Consider the following 6,080-nt stretch of genomic DNA (forward strand, 5'->3'; position numbering starts at 1 on the left):
CCCTTGTTCTTGTTTTCTTTTCTTATTTTAGTTTGTTTTGGTTTTCTTCATCAATTTGTATATATGTTAGTTTTGTTTTGTTCTTGCCTAAAATCGGTTTTGTGAGAGATTTTCCCCTTTGTTCCAAGTTTGCAAAGCAATTATTGAATTGCATTGTCTTTCCCCATTTTCCCTCTTTGCTTGCATTCGAGATTTAAAATCCTGATTGCAAGTGAGATGAAAATAGTTGATCTACCCCTTTGGTTGAAAAACCTTAACCATCTTTGATTGAGATTCCAAGTTTCAAAATTGGAAAATGCTCATCCTTTCAAAATCGGGTTTTTAAAACTTGATTACAAGCTGAAAGTTCTTCCCATTTTTATAAAAATGATCTTCCCAAAACCTTTACATTTTCACTCATATTCATTGCCTTCATCCGTACATACCATTCCCACCATTTCCTACATGTCAAAATTTCATTTTTCACTCACTACTCCATTCTCCTTTTTACAAGTATACTTGCATTTGGGTTTTAAAAACCCGATTGCATGTGTGTTCTTCCCCACTTGTATACTTGTAAAACGTTCCCCAAGATCTGAAATTGGTGAAAAGCCAAGTTCCAAGCATCCTTATTTATTTCCCATCTTCCCCTCACAAAGTTTTGAAGTGCGAGAGTTAGAATTTTTCCCATTTGAAGAGGAAAGATGATAGTTGCAGCTGATCTTGATGTTGCTTTGACACTTTTGAGTCTTCATTGCAGCATATCAGGTTGTTCTTCAATGTCAGATTTACCATCATCTTTCGTTCCAAAGAAGGTGAAATATAAATTTGATAAGTACCAGAATGAGGTTTCCCCTTCACAAGTTTCCTCTCCTATGGATCATATCAAGGATACAAAAATATGGCATGTTGACATGTTAGATTTCATCAAAAGCGTGGAGGATCCGCAGGATAGCAATATGCAGCGATTGTTGGACAGCCACATTCACCATGCTTCTTCTTTTCTAGTAGCTGCCCTAGAACCCGAGTTCGTTCTTGCTTGTGCTCACCATTTTGATAAAGAGACAAGAACTATCAAGAATGATGATGGAGAAGCCATAATCCGTCTTGACACGGACACCATTGAGAAAGTTTTCAGAATACTGTCAGCCCCTGTGTATATGCAGATTTCCAAAGGTAGTGCAACTGATTACTGTGTCAAGAGGGAAAAGGATTGCAAACACCACATTAACAGGTGGATCCATGAGCCACGAGCTGCTTTCACAAGATGGGCTAAGTTATATTGTTGTGACGTCAAGTGGGAAATTGGAGACATCATTACTCTCCTCAATAGAATGTTGGGTCTAGAGAATTCTAATGTTTTTGAAACCTGGATGTATCAGTTTATCATGTTTATAAGGCAGTCCCATCACATCTCATGGGGTGAAATCATTAGTGACGCTATGTGTGAACAACTTGCGGCAATTCCTATCACCATGACGTTCTATATGAACTCATATCTTGTGTATCTAGCAGCATCACTTAGACACTTCCCTGGTCTTTCTACCAAGGGTGATCGCTTGCTTATACCTGTGTGGGAGTACTATGATCAGCTGCCTTTGAGATCCAGCAGATTGTATTACAGGAGGGTTCAGGATGCATTCTTTGGTTATTTTATTGTCAATTTGACAAGACACTAAAGAATAGAAGAGTGTCAAACGAAGCATGGGAGAAGGTGAATGAGTATGGCTGTTTGTTCCTTCAGTTCTCAACTTTCACATACATGAGAGTTGGATGTTACAGTAGGCAGCCGTACATGCTTCCTAGATTCCCAATTGATAAGATTATTCTTATGGAATTGGGAAGACAGATCATGGCCGTTCATGCACATCAATTTGTTAGGCATAAGGTTGGGATGGGGATTTCTACAACTAACCCATTGAAGATTGGCCGATACTCCCTCATTACATCCACCAAAGCCAAAGGTATGGAGACCGAAATGCAAGGGATAAAACTCAAAAGGTTCAAATCAAGGGCAGATTTTGACTAACAAGGCATGAAAGAAAGGATCAAAAAATCCTTTATACATGTGCATCGGATAGAAGTCATTTTGGCGGATCTTCGTACAGAAAAGGAGGTTCATAAGATCGATTATTGCAGGCTCACCCTTGAGCAGATTATTGATTTGAACCTGGTGGACATTCGGCAAGGAAAGATTGATGATGGGAATGTGCTTGATCCGGACTATGTTTCACAAAGAGTTGATGAATCCCCACTCTCATTAATTCAATGGTCACACAAAGAATGCTTATCCATTCTTGAGAGATTTCAGCCTATCCTAGCTAACACCAACACTTGGCTCAAAGGTAATGGTGTTAAACTTATCAAGATCAAAATTGGTAAGGAAGATGACTCTATAGGACCCCTTGGTCACAGGTTTGAGATTTAGATAGATAAAAAGGAAGGTGCATCATCTTCGGGCACAAGAATTAAGTTGCGGGTGAGTCGGGCAATGGTACTTCCTCCTAAAGAGGTGACAGTTCGTGGGAAGGAGAAATCCCAACTTCAATTCATGTGATTGATCTTGAAAATCCAGAGGAAGAACAATAGTCAAATGATGCTCCTAAGTCACCAGCTTCGGAGTCACCTCATGAGGTTCCTTCCTCAATCCCCATGGAGCTACCTTTATCTCCTCCTGACACAGTTGTGGATGCTTCTTCCACTATTCATGATGTTCCTATAGTAGTGGACGAGTCTCCTCAAAACGTCATTCCCATTTCAACAGTTGAGCCACCTCTTGATCATCCATAAGAGAGTTTGCTAGAAATCTTCAAGGATACTCCTGCAGGTATCCAGTTGTTAGAAATTGATACCTCTACTTCTGGCTTTGAGGAGTTTATGAGACAATCTTCATGTCCTTTGGTTACCGAGCAAGCCATGGTTGCCATCCAGATAGATACTTCCCCCAGGATGACCATGGTTGTTCAAACAAAAACTGCTTCTCCTCTGCTTTTAGCTGCTACTAAAGGAGAGCTAATGGCTTTACCTCCATGGCTTAGTTCTTTCACTCCCAAGAGAAAGAAGCAGGAAATTTCTCCTGATGTCTTTGATTATCAGCAACTTAAGTAATCTAGGCCTAAGGTTGCTAAAAGAGCCAAGACAATCTCAAGGGTAATAGTTGACAACAACAAGATGAAGGTGGCTGAAATTGTTGAAACTCTTGTAGACAAGCCACATGAGGAGATGTTAGTTGCTGATTACAGGGTCACAAGGGTAGGGTTGGGTAAGCAAACACATGAAGTAGTCGAGCATGATGCCCAGCAGTCCGTAGCTTCACAAGAACAACAATATGATGAGCTTTTAGCCAAGAAGGATGAGCTAGAAGAGGAGAATAGGCAACTTGTTGCAGTTGTTCAAAAGATCACCAAATCCACTAGTGAAGGGAGCAATCCTTCAAGTTCTTCCGGTCCATAAGAATCAATTCAAGGATGTTGTCGGCATAAATTGCCTATTGTTATGTTTGATAATATTTGTTATCCAAGAAGGTATTAATTAATTGTATTGAGTGGGTTGTCAGTCTCGGGTAGTTATGTGTTGGTTGGTTGACGGTTGTGTAGCTCTCGGCAACTGTCGGGTCCTTTAAATATGTCGTGTACTGTCAAGGAAGTGGCATGGTATTTTTGGATCTATTGTAATCCTTGGCCGACCATCTTTGGTTTCTTCTTTGTAATAATTGAATGTGCGAATAAAGATATATTTTACTGCCGTGTTTGGTATGCATCGTCATGTACATTATTATTTCTTGTATTTAATTTACCAGTTGTAGCGGTAAACATTTTGGCGTCGTTGCCTAAAAGAAATCGGGTCAGTCTTGAGTGATTCATGTCCATAGATCCCATCAAAGGTGAGAAGAGGCCCTGGACCAAGCGATTAGGTGATCTGCCAACCCTCGACAGGAGGGAGCACAGAGACGAGTCAAAGCCTGAAAGTACTCAGAGTGTTGGGACGCTGTTGGTGGACGTGTAGAGGACGCGCGCATGTATAAGAGCGCAAGGAAAGCACCGGAACGTAGCGGTCGTAATAGTTCACTCAGGTCCGACACACCTGGAAATACTCGGAGTGTTGGGGACGTTGAAGGTGGACGTGTAGAGGATGCCTACGTGGCCGAGAGTGCAGGGAAAGCACTGGAACGTAGTGGTCGAAACAGTCCACCCAAGTCCGGCACACAAGGCGAATACACACGTACCATCCGAGTGAAAACAATGTTGAACACTCAGGAGAAGCAGAAACTGTCAAAGTTCACAGGGGACGGGTCTGAGGACCCGGTACGGCATTGCAAAACATGCATAACCATTTGGAAGGCAAATGGCCAAGATGACAGGGACTACTGGCTGAAGGCATTTCCCACCACCCTTCGGGGGATCGCCATTGATTGGTACACAGACCTCGACGCCCAACACAAGACGAGATGGAGTGATCTGAAGAGGGCGTTCTAGGAGGAATTCAAACTCTTGAGGGATGATAATGAGATTGTGGCCGAAATCTATAATACTAAGGAAGGGAAAAATGAGAGTGTACGCGCTTACAACCGTAGGCTCAAAGAACTGTTGAACAAGATGGAAAACCAGCCAGCCGACGAGTTGAAGAAGAGGTGGTTCACGGAGGGATTGATACCTGTTGTGACGTTTTCACACATCGCCCCATTGCAAATGGGGACCCATGTTTTTTTGCTTTTTAGGGTTTGTTTTCTAGGTCTTTTAGGGTTTTGTTAGTTAGCCTTTGCATTTTGAGTGTTGTCGGGGAGATCAATAGGATAGCAGGTCCTGAAAATTTGGCTAAGTCTGGAATGTCCTGAAAATTTGGCTAAGTCTGAAATTCCTGATCCTGAAATTTGGCTAAGTCTGGAATGTCCTGATCCTGAAATTTGACTAAGTCTGGAAACTGAAAAACCTCAAAAAACTAGATTTTGCAATATAACTCCTAGAGGTCTGAAACCACTCTCAAACATCCTGAAAGTATATATGGAATATAACTTAAACTTATACTTAAATGTTATATTCCATAAAAGTTATCCTGATAGAGAGTTCAAAAATTCAAATTTCGCTCCTGTCCTTCACTGAGGATCCAGAGCGAATTTCGCTCCTGTCCCTCCTAGGAGGACCAAGGCGAAGCGCTCCTGTCCCTCACCAAGGGACCAGGGCGATAATACTTATTTGAGCCATTCCTGACCTTGTTTGGACGAATTGAGACATCAAAGGCATGGTGAAGGGCAAAATGAGCATGATGGAGCATCCAGACTTGATCAAAAGCAATGAAATGATGAAGTTTTTGCCTAGAAGGTCAAATTTGCTCCTGTCCCTCACTGAAGGACCAGAGCGATTTTATTCATATGCACATTTTTAGACTTTGTTTGGACATTAACTTTTATTCATAGCATGAAGCAGGATGATATCTTCCCTAGCAAAGACATTTCATGGTGAAAAGTGAAGCATTTGGGCCTGGAGGACAAAAATCGCTCCTGTCCCTCACTGAAGGACCGGAGCTTGAAATCCAGAATTGCCTTGTCCTTGAAAGATTTGAACGATTTCGCGAATTGAGAAGATCAAAGGAGATGCATTTTATCAGTTGAATATAACTTGAAAGCGCAATCATGAGGAAAATTGACCCTAGAAGCAAAATCGCTCTTGTCCCTCACCAAGGGACCAGGGCGAAATTCAGTGTTGCTCCCGTCCCTCTCCCAGGGACCAGAGCGAAATTCCTCATAGGGCAAACTTTGAGTGAAGATTGAGCAAGTTTTGAGTTTGAAGCAAGAAAGGAGGGTGAAATGAACCCGTTGAAGACAAATTGAAGATTGCAAGATGCATGATGAGACCCATATTGGCCTAGGCGCTCCTGTCCCTCAGTCAGGGACCAGAGCGATTTTTGCCTTAGGCCAATTTCTCGCCAAGTTTGAACAAACTCCCGGCCAAGGATGAATGAAAGGGGACACAACGAGTCTATTGAAGATAATTTTTGAAGTTAGCAAAGTGTGATGGAGCCTATAAGTACAAATTTGCTCCTGTCCCTCAGCCAGGGATGAGGGCGATATGATGGTTATGTTGCCTTTCCTCTAAGTTTTAACC

Source organism: Cryptomeria japonica, chromosome 10 (assembly GCF_030272615.1).
Source record: "Cryptomeria japonica chromosome 10, Sugi_1.0, whole genome shotgun sequence".
NCBI classification, from domain to species: Eukaryota; Viridiplantae; Streptophyta; class Pinopsida; order Cupressales; family Cupressaceae; genus Cryptomeria; species Cryptomeria japonica.